The sequence below is a fragment of the Ctenocephalides felis genome, unplaced genomic scaffold (assembly GCF_003426905.1).
Source record: "Ctenocephalides felis isolate EL2017-DRISC unplaced genomic scaffold, ASM342690v1 CF-g0.4_SCAFFOLD_03571, whole genome shotgun sequence".
NCBI classification, from domain to species: Eukaryota; Metazoa; Arthropoda; class Insecta; order Siphonaptera; family Pulicidae; genus Ctenocephalides; species Ctenocephalides felis.
In genome coordinates this window covers 62,113,224-62,133,431 of record NW_020539725.1, presented here as the reverse complement: position 1 = coordinate 62,133,431, position 20,208 = coordinate 62,113,224, and positions in this window count along the sequence as shown.

Genomic DNA, 20,208 nt, shown 5'->3' with positions numbered 1-20,208 from the left:
CCATACTTCTCTCGGACAAACAATTTTGGTCTGCTAATTTATCGTTAATCCACACAACACTTATTAATAACTCTTATCCTTCTAATCTCATAAACTCTGTCACGTACAATAGACTCAAATTTCTCAATAATAACAATAATACCTCTTCTTCTTCCACCAAAATCTCCAAAGACAATAACTTTATTGGTAATGTTTGTCTCCCGTTTATTAAAGAACTCTTTCCCATTTGGAAAAAACTGTTCCACAAGGTCGACTTAAGATTAATTTGTAACATAGACTTAACCCTTAGCTCCCTTTTTTCCAACCTCAAATCACCCACTAGTTTGGAACGCACATCAAATATTGTTTATAAATTAAAATGCAATGATTGTGATTCCATTTACATAGGTGAAACTGGACAAAATTTAATAAAACGACTAAAACAACATGATAATAACTCTAAAAACCCACGACAAAATCAAACTATGATAACAGAACATATAAAAAATTTTAAACATTCTTTTGACTTTTATAACGCTAGTATACTTTATCACGAACGGAACATTATTCAGAGAAGATTTGCTGAATCTTGTCTGATCAGCACCTCGAAATTTTGTATTAATAAACGCCATGATGCCTCCTTACTCTGTGAAAATTATCAGGTGATACTTAATAATATTTCCAAATTTGTTTCCTCTTAACCTACGTAATTCCGAACCTGTAAACCTACCCTTACGCGGTCCGATCCCGAACTTTGATTCTTAGCCTCTCACCCATACTTAGAAACACTGATTGTAAAAAACCCGCCAACTATTCCCTCAAACGGTCTCTTCAAATAATTTTTAAACACATGTTACTACAGCCTCGGGCTCTGTCACATAAACTACGTTCTCTGTGCAAAATATATTATATATTCACAAATATTTTGCCATACTCTGTCAAACAAATTAATATATAAAAAAAACAAGTTAATGTATATATGATAGTGCAAAATTGTTGTTCCTAGCGCTAGCTACTGATGTAAGACCATATTTATGTAAGTTACCTTCATTGTCTATATATGTGTATGTGTCTGTATTGCATATGTATGTATGTGTATGTATATGTATATATATATATGTATGTGTATATGTATATATATATATATATATATATGTGTGTATGTATGTATATATGTATATGTGTATGTGTATGTATGTATATATGTGTATATATACATATGTACATGTCCGTATGTATATGTTATATATACGTATTGTTCGTATGTATATATGCATATGTGTACGTGTTTTTACATGCATATCATATATACATGTTTGTTTGTGTGTATATTTATGTATATATATTACGCTTTTGTATGTTTATATATATTTCTTTTTACTTTTCATTTCTCTTGTTTATCTATCTGTTAAGTATAATTGTTATTGCTATAATTATATTACTTATATCTATAGTTCTTTTTCCAATTTCTGTCATTTTTTCCTAGATTATATTAATTTTCAATATTCATTCTGTAGATCCACTGATGATGACATAAAATACTATGTCGAAACGTTTGGAAAAATTAAAGATTAACTTCTAAATCTTTGCCTTTTATTTGATGTATGCCCTTGAAGAACTTACTCATATATATATATATATATATATATATATATATATATATACGAGGTCTGTTCAAAAAGTACCCGGAATTTTCGTTTTTTCAAAAAAATATTTATTTATTCGTCTACATTAATGTGGTCCCCTTCAAAGTAGTCCCCCCCAGATATAATACACTTATGCCAGCGTTTTTTCCAATTTTCGAAGCACCCTTGATATTCACTTTTTGATATGTCCTTGAGCACTCTCAGCGATTCGGCCTTTATTTCTTCAATCGAGGAAAACCGCCGTCCTTTCATGGGTCTCTTCAACTTTGGGAATAGGAAAAAGTCACACGGAGCCATATCTGGTGAATTTTTGCACTTTGCAACACTTTATTTCATTTTTTACGCAAAATTTAATACAAATTCTTTGACTTTTCAATTCTTCCATTGTAAAAATCGCCGAGCTCAGAAAAACACGTCGAACCTTAGCGACTACCACAGACAAAGTAAACAGTGAATATAGCTGAAAATTTCATCATACTTTAGGGGCATGTATACCAACACAATAAAAAAAAAATTTTGACAATCAGACACTCCAGACCCGCGAAATTTAATTATTAGTAATTCCGGGTACTTTGTAACACACCTCGTATATATATATATTTATGAGTTTGTAAGTGTGTATTTTGTAGCGTAATGCGTTCCATTGATAAAAAAGTCGCCCACTCGAAATATAATATTGTAATCTCATTTTTTTCATCCTTGAACTTTAAAGTGTTATTGTGTTAAATTAATTAGAACAAGCAGACGAACGCACAAGTGGGCAAATCTTACAAATATTTATAGTTTTATATTTTGCTCAATTTTTTGTTATTTAGTAAAAATTTCCGAAGCTTTAATTATTTTTAGAATTTTTATTCTAAATTCTAAGTTTCTATTTACAGTATATTCATTTTTTATTTATTAATTTCATTGGTTCGAATCAAGGATAGATTTAGGTGAAAATTTGTGCTAATACTGCAACTTCACACTAGTTTGACGTTAAACAGAACAAATGTGTGTTAACACTATTTTAGTGTTAACACACTAATAGTAGAAAAATCGAAGCGCCTAAGCGCCTCGTTGTAGTTTAAAATCATAAGTATCTTCAAAATAGCTGGACCTGCCTTTAACAAAAACTAATTAGCAAGTCTCCCCATCAATACAAATCGAATGTTTTTTGAATAATTCCAATCGGTTGATCTCTGTTACCGTTGATTTGTTTTTTAATCAGAAGAGCGAACCTGTAGTAAGAACGTCATTATTGAATAATTTGTAATTTTTTTTTTATTTTATCTTATAGTTGGGATCTATATAATTTTTTTGCTTTTTTGTATAAAATTCTACTCAATTTTCTTTAATTATTGTTTTAAAAAATAGCACTTGTTCGTTTATTACCATATTTTTTGTTGATTTACTTATTAATTTTTAAAAAACCGGAACAATCCGGGACAAAAATTATTTTTAGGAAAACCCCGGACACATGGTGAAAATCCGGGATGGTCACCTTAAAGTGATACCAAAATGTTCAGAAATCATTGAAACGTACAGAAGATACCGACATAAAAATATTTTAACTTGCCATAGGGTAAGTTATTGTAATGGGCCGAAAATCGGAATTGAAAATTTTTACATTTCTCGACGTTTTGAAGGTTTCTGAACGTTTTGGCATACCTCAAAAAAAATGGATGTGTGTGTGTGTGTATGTATGTATGGATACAAATTTTAACCCACGTTTTCGGGCGTACGGATCAACCGATTTGAATGGTTTAAAAAACATTCGATTCCTATTGATAAGGAGATGTGCTGATTAGTTTTTGGCAAAGGCAGGTCCAGCAGTTACGGAGATAAGGAGCAAAGAGTGCAGAAAATAGAAATCGAGTTTTTGAGAGAACGGAGCATCCGATTTGAATGATCTACAGAACATTCAATTAGTAAGGATTGGGAAAAGGGGTTATTAGTTTTTTGCAAAGGCACGCACAGCCATTTCGGAGATACAGAGCTAAATGTACAAAAAATGGCAGTTTTTGAGAGAACTAAGCGTCCGATTCAATTGATTCAAAAAACTTTCTGCTTGTCTTAACAAAATAATTGATTTTGGAAAAAAAAAATTTTGTTTCATTTTTTTTTTTTTTTTTTAATTTTTTGTATATCGAAAATAATTCAGATTTTATTTTTAATTCTGACTATAGTTCTAATATACTTTAAACAAATAATTTCAACTCTGCAATTCAGTTTATATAATTCTTATAAATATTAGACAATGTTACGATATTAATAATAATCTATTTGAAAACATTCAGTATTCCTCGAACATTTCGTTACGGTACGGGAAGTTCCAGCAATTTGCCTTAAGGCACGATGCCACCCACCCCACTAGTTTTATTTTCATTTCATTCAGGTTTATCTTTTCTATTTATCTTTCTATATTTAGATAAATCTTATCTGGAATTGAACCTAAGGGTAAATTTACGTGCTACGGTTGGTGGCGACCTCTATGAAGTGCAGATACAATTAAATTTGAAGTAAAGGCCGTGTTAGCGATCTATTTATGCTTCTGTTATCTATTTAAATATACATATTTTTTAATAATTATATTTCCCAGGGGCAAAACGCCTCAATTACTCCCGCAGTGCATTTAAATTACAGAATTAAAGCGCTATAAAATTCCTAATCCGACTAATTAAATTCTTTACGCAAATGTTAATTAAATACAATTAAAACTTAGAATTAAAAATTTAGTGATTTCTTTCCTTTTTGACTTTATCAATTATTTTTAACGCTCAATCATTTCCGCATACGCACATGACGATCAATTTAAAACTAAAATAGTCAAGTGGAAAATAGATTCCTGGTCTGATTAAAATATATTTAAAATGTATGATTTTAAAATATTAAACTCAATTTGAAACTAGTTGGTAGTGGTGTATGACATCGTGCTTAAAAGCAAATTGCTGGAACTTTTGTTTTTGGTACATTTTTCATATCAATTTTTTCTAAGGTATGCCAAAAGTTTAGAAATCTCTGAAACGTAAAGATATACAAAAATTTGCAATTTCGATTTTTTTGCGATTCCAATAACTTACCCTACGGGTTTAATAATAACAAACCCAGGAATCACATAATAAATGTGTTTTTGTTGTACCTTGGTGTATACGTATATACATACATTCAATTGTATTTTAATGTAATGTATGCGTGTTGATTGCCTCTACGCATTTAGTCCACAAATTGCCTAATTAAAGTGTCCGACCATAAAACTGGTCGAAATGGATATATATATATATATATATATATATACATATATATATATATACTCGTCTAGAAATAAATATAAATATTTTTAATTTCCATCCGACGACTAAAAACTCGCTCGAGTTCACTTTCTAAACGGATAAAAATACGTTGGAATATTTTCAATAACAACATTTTATTACTTTTATATATATATATATATATATATATATATATATATATATATGTATAACCACAAAGTATCTTAAATTACTTCCACGAAATTACTCTTCTGGATATTACCACATAGTTTGTGGTTAAAAATAAATAAATTACACATAAATGTAGCCTATTGACAGGATGCAGCAATTAAATGTGGAAAAACACATATATTAATTATACCCCTGTATCATAGGTCAATGATCATAATAATATTAATATGTATTATAATAATTAATAAATTTTTTAATATTTATTTCTATTAATAAATATTTTAAAAATTGTTTCTATTAATGTATGAAAATGGATATGGTTCGAGTCCTAGCTGCGGTGTTACCCGATTGTGTAAAATTTCAAACAAAATCCTTAGGATTGCCCGATGATAAATTATAATGGTTCATGTGAGGTAAAAAATATATGAAAATGGATATGGTTCGTGTCTTGGCTGTGATGTTACCCGATTGTGTAAAATTTCAAACATATTCCTTAGGATTGCCCGATGATAAAATATCATGATACATGTGAAATAAACTTATTATTCGAACAAATGTTTCGAACAAAATGCTTTACCCTGTTTTAGTGTTTTCCGCACTCAACAGAGGGTCGACAGCGTCCAAAATAATCTCAATTTAAACGTTCATTATTTTTTTTAATATACATTTTTGTGATTTAGCTAAGAACAATATTTTTTATTCTTTTTTCATTTAGTCAAATTAATCAGGTTTATCTTTTCTATATTGTCTACTTATATAAATCTTATCTAGAATTTAACCCAGGGGTAAATTTACGTGCTATGGTTGGTAGCGCCCTCTAGGGAGTGCGCAAACAATAAAAGAGAAAGGACTCTACTGACAAGCAAATTGATACACAAAAAGATTCTAAACACGATCAATTTTTGTAGCAAAGTCGAAGGTAGAAAAGGACTCTACTGGCAATCAATATGGATATAAAAAAAAACTTTAATAAAGTTTGGCTACGCTTAAGAGGAATCTACTGACTAAAAGGACTCTACCGACGAACAAATTTAATTTTGGACTCAAAATAAAAAATAGACCCTACTGACGAGCAAAAAATGAAAAACGGACTCTACTGTCGAGCAAACTTAATTGTAGACTACAAAATAAAAAATAGACTCTACTGATGAGCAAATTTAATTTTGGACTAAAAAAATGAAAAAACTCTACTGACAATATCTAAACTTAATTTTGGACTAAAAAATTAAAAAAGGGACTCTACTTACGAGCAAGCTTAATTTTGAACCAAAAGAACAAAAATTAACCCGAGCAAATTTAATTTTGGTAAAAAAAAATAAAAAAGAGACTCTACTGACGAGCAAATTTAATTTTGGACTAAAAAATTAAAACTTAGACTCTACTGACGAGCAAACTTAATTCTAGACTACAAAATAGAAAGCAGACTCTCAGACACGATAAAATGGACTCTACTGACTAGCAAACAGTTTAAAAAGGACTCTAATGACTGGAAATTATTATTTAAAAAAAAAAAACTCTACTGAAAGGTAATATAGAATCCTGTTGGTTCCGTAATAGTAAAAAATAACTTATATAATCAATCAAGATTCGGTTATAATATTTGTCTTGGTATGTATATGTCCCGGCAGTGTTGCCAGATCGTGTGAAAAATAATATAAACTTCTGATTTCTATTTGAGTTTGAGGTTTTTTCAATTATTTCCTAGAAATGTATGAATCACTACGTTTTCGGCGGTGTTGCCAGATCGCGAGAAATATATCACAGAGTCCTTAGTGTTGCCCGATGGCGCAACAATATTTAATCCACGCATATGAAAAATGTCTCGTATTTATTTTCGATTGTGTCATCATTAGTAAAGTCGTGTAGTGTAGTTTAGTGTCACCCACGTTAATTCATATGTTCCATTTTCTAATAATACACACAAACACCACACACGAACACGATTTATACAAAATGAAACAACATCGGAAAGATTAATATTGTTGGTTGCAACATGGTTGCTTTGTTTATGTTCCTCTCGGAATAAGCTGAGGATGATCTAATTTTAGATAATATATACATATATATATATATATTGTATGATTCTGAATTTGATGTTGTCATATGTATTAACAAAGTCTAGTAATCGGGAGTTCACTTTTTAATTTTTTAGTCCAAAATTAAATTTGCTTGTCAGTAGAGTCCCTTTTCAATTTTTTAGTTCAAAATTTAATTTGCTCGTCAGTAGAGTCCCTTTTCAATTTTTTAGTCCAAAATTTAATTTGCTCGTCAGTAGAGTCCTTTTTTTATTTTTTTACCAAAATTAAGTTTGATCGAGTTAATTTTTGTTCTTCAGTTCAAAATTAAGTTTGCTCGTCAGTAGAGTCCTTTTTTTTAATTTTTTTGTTCAAAATTAAGCTTGCCCGCCAGTAGAGTCTTTTTTTTTTAAATTAAGTTTGCTCATCAGTAGAGTTTGTTTTCTATTTTGTAGTCCAAAATTAAGTTTGCTCGTCAGTAGAGTCCACTTTTTAATTTTTTAGTCTAAAATTAAATTTGCTTGTCAGTAGAGTCCCTTTTTTAACTTTTTTATTCAAAATTAAGTTTGCCCGCCAGTAGAGTCCATTTTTAATTTTTTAGTCCAAAATTAAATTCGCTCATCAGTAGACTCCTATTTTTATTTTGTAGTCCAAAATTAAGTTTGCTTGTCAGTAGAGTCCCTTTTTTATTCCAAAATTAAGTTTGCTCGTCAGTAGAGTTCATTTAATATTTTTAGTTCAAAATTAAATTTGTTCCTCGGTGGAGTCCTTTTAGTCAGTAGATTCCTCTTTTTTAAAGTCCTTTTTTAGATCCATATTGGTTGTCAGTAGAGTCCTTTTTTAACTTTTGCTACAAAATTTTATCTTGTTTAGAGTCTTTTTGTGTATCAGTTTGCCCGTCAGTAGAGTCCTTTTTATCGACACGATACGTTATTGTAATTGATGTTATGCCCGATTACTAGACTTTTTTAATATATATATATATATATATATATATATATATATATATATATACATAAGTATATTTATTCATTTATTGACGCATTTATGCATGTTTTCTACTAATTATGATGCCAATTGCACCTAATCAGCTACAAAAATAGCTTCAATTGACCATTGTCCATTATTATTTATTATTGTTATTATTATTTATATCTCGTCCTATTGTCTCGTCTAAAAACAGTCATTTGAAAACTAATTATTTATAATAATCGCAAAACGACCGACAGACCAACTGACAATAACAACAACGATGAGTTTCATATTATATTATATTATATTAAATTCTAATTAGAATCGAAGAGACGAAGGTCATGGTCGACAAGAGGAAAAATAATAAATGAAAGTAAACTGATTTAATTACATTTAAAAGTAGAGTTCTTTCTTTATTCTATGGTATTGCGTATCGAACCTATCGAGGATGTTCTAGTTTAGAATCCACGTCTCTGATCCATATTTTCAAATGTTCAAATTTTATGACAAATTTAAAAGGAGCGATAGGATTTTGTTATTTTTAAGAAATTTTGACACGCTATCAAGGAACCACTTGTTTGTTTCGTTCAGGGCCCTATTGTCGAATCGTTTGTTTATGACTCTGTCGTTATGCAATTGCAAAAACAACCCCTCAGCGAATCTTCTTTTAATTACGTTCTCTTCAAAATGTAAAATTTTTGGGTTGAAAAAATCTGTATTATTGTTTGAATTATTAATATGCTCGGTTAACATCGTCTTAAATTGTTTGGGATTTTTTGAGCTATTTTTATGTTGATGAAGGCGTTTACTCTGGCTAGTTTCTCCGATATAAAAAAGTCCGCAATTAGAGCATTTAATCTAATATACCAAGTAGTTCTTTTTTAACTCAAATGAAATATATATATATATATATAATATATATATATATACATATTCGTAATGATTTAGAGAAAGAGTGTGACACCTAATTTCTCAATAAAATAGAGTTGGCAATATAACCAGTCGTCGTATGACTAATTGTCGGTGCATAATTCACTGCAATTGCCATCGACGATCAAAACAACATCTTTGCCAAGGACGACTTAAAACATTTCAAAAATATATTATGCACATATATTTACTATTACATATATATTATTATGTTTGTCTAAACTACTGAACCGATTTTCAACTTGACTTGTTCTAGTATGCATTTATATCAAACTTAGGTGATATACAAATTTTTAGGTTTGAAATTGATAAACTCTAGTACTCATCGAGATACATCAAATGTTTTTTAAATTTCTGAAATCGGTCCAGGCGTTTTTGAGAAAACGTCGATTTCCCGCAAAATTTAGGTTTGCACACACACATTCCTTTTCCTCAAGTTTGGTCTCGTTCGATTCGGAATGTCTTGAAACGTGCAGGAGAAAACATAAAATTAGCGAATCGCATTTTTTATGAAAACATAAACTTAGCGAGCAAAATTGAATTTCATTTAAATTTTTGAATAATAAAGGACTCTACTGACGAGCAAAAAAGAAATTGTGAATCGAATTGAGGAAAAGTTGATAAAATAGATATTATTATCCACTTTTTGTAATTTTAATAAATTTTTTGATTTTTAAAAAACTCTATCAAAGAAAATGACTTTACTGACGAGCTAATTTAATTTTGGATTTAAATTTAAAAATGGACTCTACTGACGAGCAAACTTAATTTTGAACTAAAAATAAAAAAAATGGGCTCTACTGACGAGCAAACTTAGTTTTGTTATAAAAAATTAAAAATACTGTCGAGTAAATTTAGTTTTGGACTGAAAAATTAAAAAATAGACTCTACTATCGATCAAACTAAATTATGAACTAAAAAACCAAAAATGGACTCTACTGACGAGCAAACTTAATTTTGGACAAAAAAAGTAAAAAATGAACTCTACTGACGAGCAAATTTAATTTTGGACTAATAAATTAAAAAGGGACTCTACTGGCGAGCAAACTTAATTTTGAACTAAAAAAATAGAAATAGACTCTACTAACGAGCAAACTTAATTTTGAACTAAAAAATTAAAAATAGACTCTACTGACGAGCAAACTTAATTTCGAATCAGAAAATAAAAAATGGACTCTGCTGTCAAAAAATTACCTAGGCTAAGCACAGTCTAAGCGCCACTCTGGTACAAATGTTTACCCAAGTGCGTTTAGACTGTTTACGTACTGGAGAGCTTTCCCAATTTTGTGAAAACTACTGAAAAATGTGAAAATGCCGCTAAGCTAAGCACAGTATAAGTGAAAATGTCGCTCAGAATTATTTGCAAATGCGTTTAGACTGTGACTATACGGGAGGACTTTTTCAATTTTGTACATTTTTGCAAATATTTTTTTTGAAATTGAATTCGAAACGAAATCACGATTGTTAATGTTCTGAAGATAAATTGATTTATGATTTTTGAATTACATTTGATTTGCTCAGATATAACAAATAAGATAGCAAAAATAATGAAAGTTACAATATTTGTAATAATATATTTGAAAACGTTTAAAATTTCTCGAATATTTCATTACGGTACGGGAAGTTCCAGCAATTTGCCTTAAAGCACGATATTAATTTTCAGCGAAGAATATGAATTAGTTAAGAGAATTTTTCCGAATATATATACCGAGTAAATAATTTAATTAATTGGCACAGTAGGCGGCCAATTTTGGCTTCGATGTAGACAAAATTAATTTTAGGTTATAACAGTCAATATCAGTCGAGCAGAAGTGTTTTAGATCAATTGATAAGGTTTATAATAAAAAGGGGAAAGTTGAAGTATAGTCCAGTCATTTGATGCAAAAAAAGACTGTTGCCGGTACAGTAATCCGGGAATTCTGAAAATTGGTAATTAGATTTCGAGGTACTCTTTCCGAATTTCAACTTTGCCAGCGTCAAAAAACAGTTTTTTTTAAATATCTCCTTTCCGGCTCATTCTACGATAAAAGTAGCTATGTACGAAATAAACTAGACAAAATTTTCTATATTGCATTTAATAACCTTTTTTTTGTAAAATTAATAGTTTAAGAGCACGGGCGCCTCAAAGTCTTTGCTCCTCTCGCCTATATACATAAATAATCATTTTTTTAAATGACTGGAATAGTACTGAAGATAAGTCAAATGGGAAATGTATATATATACAAGATTCAGAAAAAAGTTTATAATTTTTATTTAATATTTTGTAAATATGTATATATATATATATATATATATATATATATATATATATATATATATATATATATATATATATATAAATTTGTCAATAGGCGATAGATAGATTGATTTCTCGACATTTGTGTATCGTGTTGACCCCTTTGTTTATTTTTATTGACGGAGTGATAGACGTGGGTCAATAAGTAGAATGTCAATAATACCTTGAAAACATCGTAAATATTTTATGTATTACTATGTATATATACATTTATATATATATATATATATATATATATATATATATATAAACAGAGTCCAATGATCGGACTTAACACCAATAAAATATAAAGTTTTTTAAAAATCATTAGAGATCCGTTCTTTTTAGTAAGATTCAATTTGCTCGTCAGTAGAGTCCTTTTTATCGTCACTACGTTGTTATTCAATTTGCTTATCAGTACAGTTCTTCATTTTATTCTCATATATAATATAAATATAAATATGTCGAGATTCAGTTTGTTTGTCAGTAGAGTCCTTTTCAATCATATAATATTTATTTCTTGTCATTAAAGTTTATTATAATCTATTTGCTCGTCAGTAGAGTCCCTTTTCAATTTTTGCATTGCTTTTGAATTTATTCGTCAGTAGAGCTCCTTTTTTATTTTGCTGTCCGAAATTAAGATTGCTCGTCAGTAGAGTCCCTTTTTAATTTTTTAGTCCAGAATTGAGTTTGCTCGTCAGTAGAGTCCATTTTTTAATTTTTAGTTTAAAATTAAGTTTGCTCGTCAGTGGAGTCCATTTTTTAATTTTTAAGTCCAAAATTAAATTTGCTCGTCAGTAGAGTTTTTCCTTTATTTTTTTTCATCCAAAATTAAGTTTGCTCGTCAGTAGAGTTCTTCTTTAATTTTATTCATCCGAAATTAAGTTTGCTCGTCAGTAGAGTCCCTTTTCAATTTCTGAGTCAAAATTTAAGTTTGCTCGTCAGTAGAATCCATTTTTAAATTTAAAAAAAAATTAAAAAATAAACTCTACTGACAAGCGAACTTAATTCTGGACTAAAAAAATGAAAAGGGACTCTACTGACGAGCAAACTTAATTCTGAACTAAAAAAATTAAAAAGGGACTCTACTGACGAGCAAACGACTAAAAAATGCAAAAAGGACTCTACTGACGAGCAAACAGATTATAAAGGACTTTAACGACTAGAAAATATTATATGAACGTAGTAATAATAGGAAAGTTATACCATAGCCTTGCCATAACATTTTAAATTCTCATTTCCTCTTTATAATTTAGATACCAAATATAACTTATTTATAGTTTTGTTCCAAATTTCACCAATCCGCACCAATTCACTAATTCGTAACAATTTGTTAATTAAATTGTTTATCCGTTTAGTGAAGTGTTTTTCTATTGATAATAACATAAAATAGAAAAAAGTGGTTTCGTCTTAAAAACACTTGAAGCAATTTTTTTTTAAAAGCAATTAATATCGCAAACAACACTTGACGAACGGCTTTGCACTCGTTTCTGAGAAATTGTGGAAAAACCGTAAAAGTAATAAAATAATTAATTTAATTAATTAATTAAATATCTTCAGAGCAATAAAAAAAATTCTGAATGTATAAAAATATATTTTTCATTTAAACTTAAATTTAATTTTGCTTCATTTCTTTTTACCCCATGACTGTTTTTTTATTAATTATTAAAAGCATTTAGTGCGTATGTAAAATGTTATAGCAAGGCATGTAGTAATATGCCCTTGCCATAACATTTGCCTGTCATGAGGCCAAAATGATCAGGAGATCTGGAGACTCTAATAAATAACAAAATAATGATTTTTTTTATTTATATTTAACGCAATCGTTTAATTTCTAAGGTACTCCCAAATGATCAGTAGGTCTGGGTGCTGAATATTTGTTCAAAAATAAATAATAAAATTAAATAATTTATTACGTACCTGTGTTTTCAAAATTCTGTATCCATCAATTTGTGTTTCTTGTCACATTTTGAAACTAAATAAATAATTGTCTTTTTTCACTTAACTTAACTATTATTTCATTAATTATTAAATAAATTTTATTTCATACACTGAAACACATTATGCACATTAAAAATTAATAAAGGACTCGACTGGCGAGTAAATTAATTTTGGATTTAAAAAATTTAAATAATGAATTTTAATGACGAAAAACAATAAAGGGATTCTACTGACGAGCAAACAACGAAAAAATAAGGACTCTACCTTACTCTACGAGCAAACTTAATTTTGATCAAAAAAAGAATCTACTGACGATCAAACTAATGGACTCTACTGACGAGCAAACCTAATTTTGCACTAAAAAATTAAAAAAATGGACTCTACTGATGAGCAAATTTAATTTCGATAAAAAAAGAGAAAATTTAATTTTGGTCAAAAACTTAAAAAATTGACTCTACTGACGAAATTTAATATTGGTTTAAAAAATTACAAATAGACTCAACTGACGATCAAACTTAATTTAGGTAAAAAAAAATAAAAAACGACTATACTGACGAGCAAATTTAATTTTGGTCAAAAACATTAAAAATGGACTCTACTGCCGAGCAAATTTAAAAAAATGGACTTTACTGACGAGCGAACTTAATTTTGGACTAAACAATAAAAAAGGACTCTATTGACGAGCAAATATAATTTTGGACCAAAAAATTAAAAAGGGACTCTACTGACGAGTAAACTTAATTTTGGACTCAAAATAAAAAAGGACTCTACTGACGAGCAAATTTGATTTTCGTCAAAAAAGTTGAAAATGGACTCTACTGACGAGCAAAAAAATAAAAAAAACTCTACTGATGAGCAAAGTTAATTTTTGACGAAAAAAAAGACTCTACTGACTAGCAAAATTAATTTAAAAATGGATTCTACTGACGAGCAAACTTAATTTTGGACTAAAAATATAAAAAAGGGACTCTACTGACGAGCAAATTTAATTTTGGTCGAAAAAATAAAAATGGACTTTACCGACGACAAAAAAATTGAAAAGGAACTCTACTGATGAGCAAATTTAATTTTTGACGAAAAAATAAAAAAATAGACTTTACTGATGAGCAAATTTAAAAAAAAACGGACTCTACTAACGAGCAAATTTAATTTTGAACTCAAAATAAAAAAGGGACTCTACTGACAAGCAAACTTATATTTATCGCAAACTTATATTTAATATTATTAAAAATTATATTTATCGATTATTAAAAATTATTATCACACATTTTTATCAAGATCGACATTTTTTAAAACCAAACAAATTTAGTAATTTTGCTGTTCACGATATTTTATTAAATAATTATTAATTAATTTACTCACGTTCATAATTCTGAATTAAATAATTAAATATAATTCATATTTATTTATATTTAATATTTAATATTTAATTTTTATTTATATATCAATTTGTTTACACATAAACAATAAAATAAAATAAAATTATTCACCACATAAATAATAATAATATATATAAATTTAGTTTTAAAATAAAATTTCACACAAATTTCACAAACTTATCATTATTTATATTTTTGTTTTGAACTCAAATACTATATTTGAGTTACATACATCACAACAGCTTATAGAATTGTAACGAAAGTTATTAAAAAAAATTAAAAAAAATCAAAAACTAATTGTTTCACAATTTATTTTTTATATTCACCACAAATTTTTCATTTACAATTTCACAACTTTACTCTAAATTTATATTATTATTTACTACGATAGTAAAATTTACGCGTAATTAAATTCAATCGTAAAAAAAATAATGATTGTTTACGACGTTGTTGACGGCCGCCTCGTCAAAACGTGACTGACTTTTTACGTTGGAATCCGATTAGAATCGTACTAGAATGCGCGCAAGTAGGAGGTAGTGGGATTCTTATTAGATTAGTTTGTAAACAAGAATTTGGTCGAAATATGTAAGTTGATAGGAAATTATATTTTTTGGGTCAAATTAGGGCTCGAAACGTGATAAAAAAAATTAGAAATATAATTTAGTTGCATGCAAATTGTGGTTGATCAATGAAAAATTATAGAATGTAAGTAAATTAGATAAATATTTATAAAAACTCGAGTCGTTCGTGGGGGATTCTTATTAGATTAGTTTGTAAACAAGAATTCGGTAGAAATATGTATATGTTGATAGAAAATTATAATTGATAAAAAATGAATGCGCGTAAGGTTCACACGCGATTGATGTAAAACTTTTTTGCTACTGTACAAGATGGTATTTAAGTTGAAAATAAATACATCATATAACAATTTTGAATAATGTTTATTAGTAATATGGTAGGTAACACTCGTGATTAACACATTTATTAGTGTCAATCACTATACACATTCATATAATGATAAATTATAAATTATATATTTATAATAGCATTAAAAATGTGTATAATATTTATAAAACAATAATTTAATTAAAATCATACTTCAAATACGACATGATCGGTTTGTCATTGTAATCAGCATTTAGACATGAACCTTTATTAGAGAAATGAAGTAATTGTTGATTAATGACTTCTATAATAGTGGATTATGTTAAACAACGTCTAAACAAATATTGTTTTCGCATTTTCACTCATCATGTAATAATTGTGTTTGAAGAACTTCATGTAATTAAAATTAACATACATTCATTGACTGCTTGTATTGTTTTTACTTTTTCGCTAGCGATATAATCTCATTCTTTGAACAGCTGCAATATCTGTCTTGCTTGAAAAATATTTTCCATTTTAATAACTTTAAAGATTTATAGAAACTACAAGTCCATTTTTCATTTTATTTCTAGTTTTGCTCGTCAGTAGAGTCCCTTTTTAATGTTATTTTTAGTATGCTCGTCAGTAGAGTCCCTTTCAGTATGCTCGTCAGTATAGTCCCTTTTACCTTTAATTTTAATTTAATTATCAGTAGAGTCTCTTCAAATTTTATTTTTATTTTGCTTGTCAGTAGAGTCCCCCTCTCTTTTTCATTTTTTAGCTTGGTCGTCAGTAGAGTCCCTTTTTTAATTCTAGATTAGTTTGCTCGTCAGTAGAGTCCTTTTAATAATTGCCTAGCTTTTGCTCTGATAAGAAAAACGAGGAAACCTGTTTTGCAATATAAGAAAATGAACAAGGACTCTACTGACGAGCAAACTATATTTTACCAGACATGAAAATAAAAAAGGACTCTACTGACAAGCAAATGAAAAACCTACCTAGAATATAACAAAAGGACTCTACTGACGAGCATAATGAAATGAAAAACATGAGACGAGAAAAAAGGACTCTACTGACGAGTAAACTTAAATTAAAAGTATGAGACGAAAGGACTCTACCGACGAGCAAACTGAAGTACAACCCTAGGATGAAAAAAGAACTCTACTGACGAGCAAAACGAAATACAAAACATGAGACGGAAAAAATACAATATAAAAACAGACTCTACTGACGATTAAATCAAAATAGCAATTCAAAATCAAATAGCAATTTTCTACTCGTCTACTGACGAGCAAATTGTGTTTTAAAAGACACGAAAATGGGCTCTACTGACGAGCAAATTAAAAAACAATTTAGAATATTAAAAGAGACTCTACCGGCGAGCAAATTGTGTTTTAAAAGACATGAAAAAGAACTCTACTGACGAGCAGATTTAAAAACAACCTAGAAGATTAAATGAGACTTCAAAGAGATATAGAAACTACTAACGAATAATTTAGAAAGGATTTCTAATCAATAAACTTACGTTTCTTACACGGCACAGATATTACATTTGTTTTTCTATTTTTGCTTTAAAATCAAAGTAATCATACTCACGCGACACGACGACCAATCACAATCGACCCGTATGGAAATGATATTGATTAATGAAAAATTATAAAATGTAAGTAAATTAGATAAATATTTATAAAAAATCGTGAAGCTGCAAAATAACTAAATTTGCTTTATTATCATATAAGTAATATGTGTATATTAGGGTGGTCCTTAATAAGAGAGAACTCTACTGACGAGCAAACCTAATTTTGCACTAAAAAATTAAAAAAATGGACTCTAATGACGAGCAAGTTATTAAATAATTTAGAATATAAAAATGGGACTCTACTGACGAGCAAATTATTGAAAAAAAAACAGCAAAATAAAAAAAGGACTCCACTGATTAAAATAAATATACGAAACTTTTAATTTAATTGCGGACTATCTAAATGTTAATGTGTGTGTGTGTGTATGATATATTATTCCAGTACATAAGTTTTGCCTTTCGTACACGTGTCATGTCGAAATAAAGCATTTTTCTTCTTCAAATAAACTTATAAATAATTAAAAAGGCTCAAAACATGCGACCATATCGATTATTCTCATGTATGGTATTTCACGAAGGAATTGTTTTTTCGCGTTTGGCACACTAATTTACCTTGAATTATAATTTAATATTGATTTAGACTTAAAATAAATAAATTATTTGACAAATTTCAGTTTGCTCGTCAGTAGAGACCATTTTTAATTTTTGGTCCAAATTTAAGTTTGCTCGTCAGTAGAGTCTATTTTTTATTTTTTTAGTCCAAAATTAAGTTTGCTCGTCAGTAGGGTTCATTTTTAATTTTTAGTCCAAAATTAAGTTTGCTCGTCAGTAGAGTCCATTTTTATTTTGTAGTCCAAAATTAAGTTTGCTCGGCAGTAGAGTCCCTTTTTATTTTAAATTGAAAATGGACTCTACTGACGAGCAAACCTAATTCCAAAATGGACTCTACTGACCAGCAAACTCAATTTCAGACCAAAAAATAAAAAAAGGACTCTACTGACGAGCAAACTTAATTTTGTAATAAACAATAAAAAAATGACTCTACTGACGAACAAACTTAATTTTGGACTAAAAAATGGATTCTACTGACGTGCAAATCTAATTTTAGTCGAAAAACCAAAAAAGGGACTCCACTGACGAACAAACTTTATTATTTTTATAGAAAACAAACTTAATTTTGGATAAAAGAAAGGACTCTACTGACGAGCCAACTTAATTTTGTACTAAACAATAAAAAATGACTCTACTGACGAGCAAATTCAATTTTGGTCCAAAAAATCAAAAAAGGACTCTACTGACGAGCAAATCTAATTTTAGTCAAAAAAACAAAAAAAAACGATCAAATTTAATTCAAAAATGGACTCTACTGACCAGCAAACTTAATTTTAGTCGAAATAAATAAAAGGTACAGAGTTATATTATATATATATATATATATATATATATATATATATTATATATATATATATATATATATATATATATATATATATATATATATATATATAAATAAATATATATTTTTTTGTCAATATTCATTCGTTTGTGATTCTTTTTCCATCATTGGATGGATTTTCACAAATATTTGAACAAGTGCCAGACGTTTTTTTTGAAAAATTTGCAAAAACATGTTATTCAAGCAAAATGTCGAAATCAATAATAACATAGTAATAATATTTGTTAACAGCAACTTACCGGCAGGAAATTTTTAAATTATAGTCGATATCTAATTTTATATCAATTTAATTATATTAATTCACATTTCTAATAATACTGATGTAATGAATGATAGAATAAATATATGAGTTATGAAATTCTATACTGTGCAAACATTATATATATATATATATATATATATATATATATATATATATATATATATATATATTATTTTGGAAAATAAATATTAAAATTGTCCGCCAGACCGTTAATGCAAACAAATTTGCCAAAATTTATTTATATATCCGTGTAATAAAATAGAAACAATGTTTTCAATATTTGAATTAAAACCGTATTTAATTTTCAAAAATAAATATTAATCCAGACTTTTCACAAATAAAAAACCGCGCACTGGAAAAACTTTTTGATTTTTATTTAAATTAATAAAAATAAAAATTTTATAAAATTACATCAGTCTCTCTCTTTCTGCTCGCTTATGTTAGAAAGAGAGAAACAGACCGATGTGAACTTCGACGAATATGAAAACTGTCAGCAAAATTTTGTGAAATAAATTATTTCTTTTTTTATATAAGTCTAAATCAATATTAAATTATAAACTCTACTGATTGAGATGAAAAAGGACGCTACTGACGATCAATGTCAATTTTGGACTAAAAAATCAAAAGGGAACTCTACTGACAAGCAAACTAAATTTTGAAGTAAAAATTAAAAATGTACACTACTGACGAGCAAACTTAATTAAAAATGGACTCTACTGACGAGCAAACTTAATTTTGGACTAAAAAATAAAAAAGGGACTCTACTGACTATCAAACTTAAATTTGTACTGAAAAATTAAAAAGGGACTGTACTGACGAGCAAGCTTAATTTTGGACTGAAAAATAAAAAAAAATGGGCTCTACTATCGAGCATACGAAATTTTAGACCAAAAAATCAAAAATAGACTCTACTGACGAGCAAACTTAATTTTGGACAGCAAAATAAAAAAGGCACTCTACTGACGAGCAACCTTAAATTTGGACTGAAAAATAAAAAATAGACTCTACTGACGAGCAGACTTAATTTTGGACTAAAAAAATTAAAAATTGACCCTACTGACGATCAAACTTAAATTTAGACTGAAGAATAAAAAATGGACTCTACTGACGAGCAAACTTAAATTTTACTGAAAAATAAAAAAGGGACTCTACTGACGAACAAACTTAAATTTGGACTGAAAATAGAAAATAGACTCTCTCTAAATAGTTAATATACAAATTTTCAAATTTAAAATGTAAAGTTTCTACGTGATTTTGAAATAATATCTCACTTTTAGCACAACCTCTGAATTAGCACATATATTTCAAAATTGTGGCCAAACCGGTTCAGATTTTTCAGAATTTCATCACACCTTATATTTAGTAGAGCCCTTATTTCATATATAAGATATATATATATATATATATATATATAAATATATATATATATTCTATTTTTAAAAAACGAATTATAAAAAACTTTATCAAATTAGAACTTGAGCTTGTTTA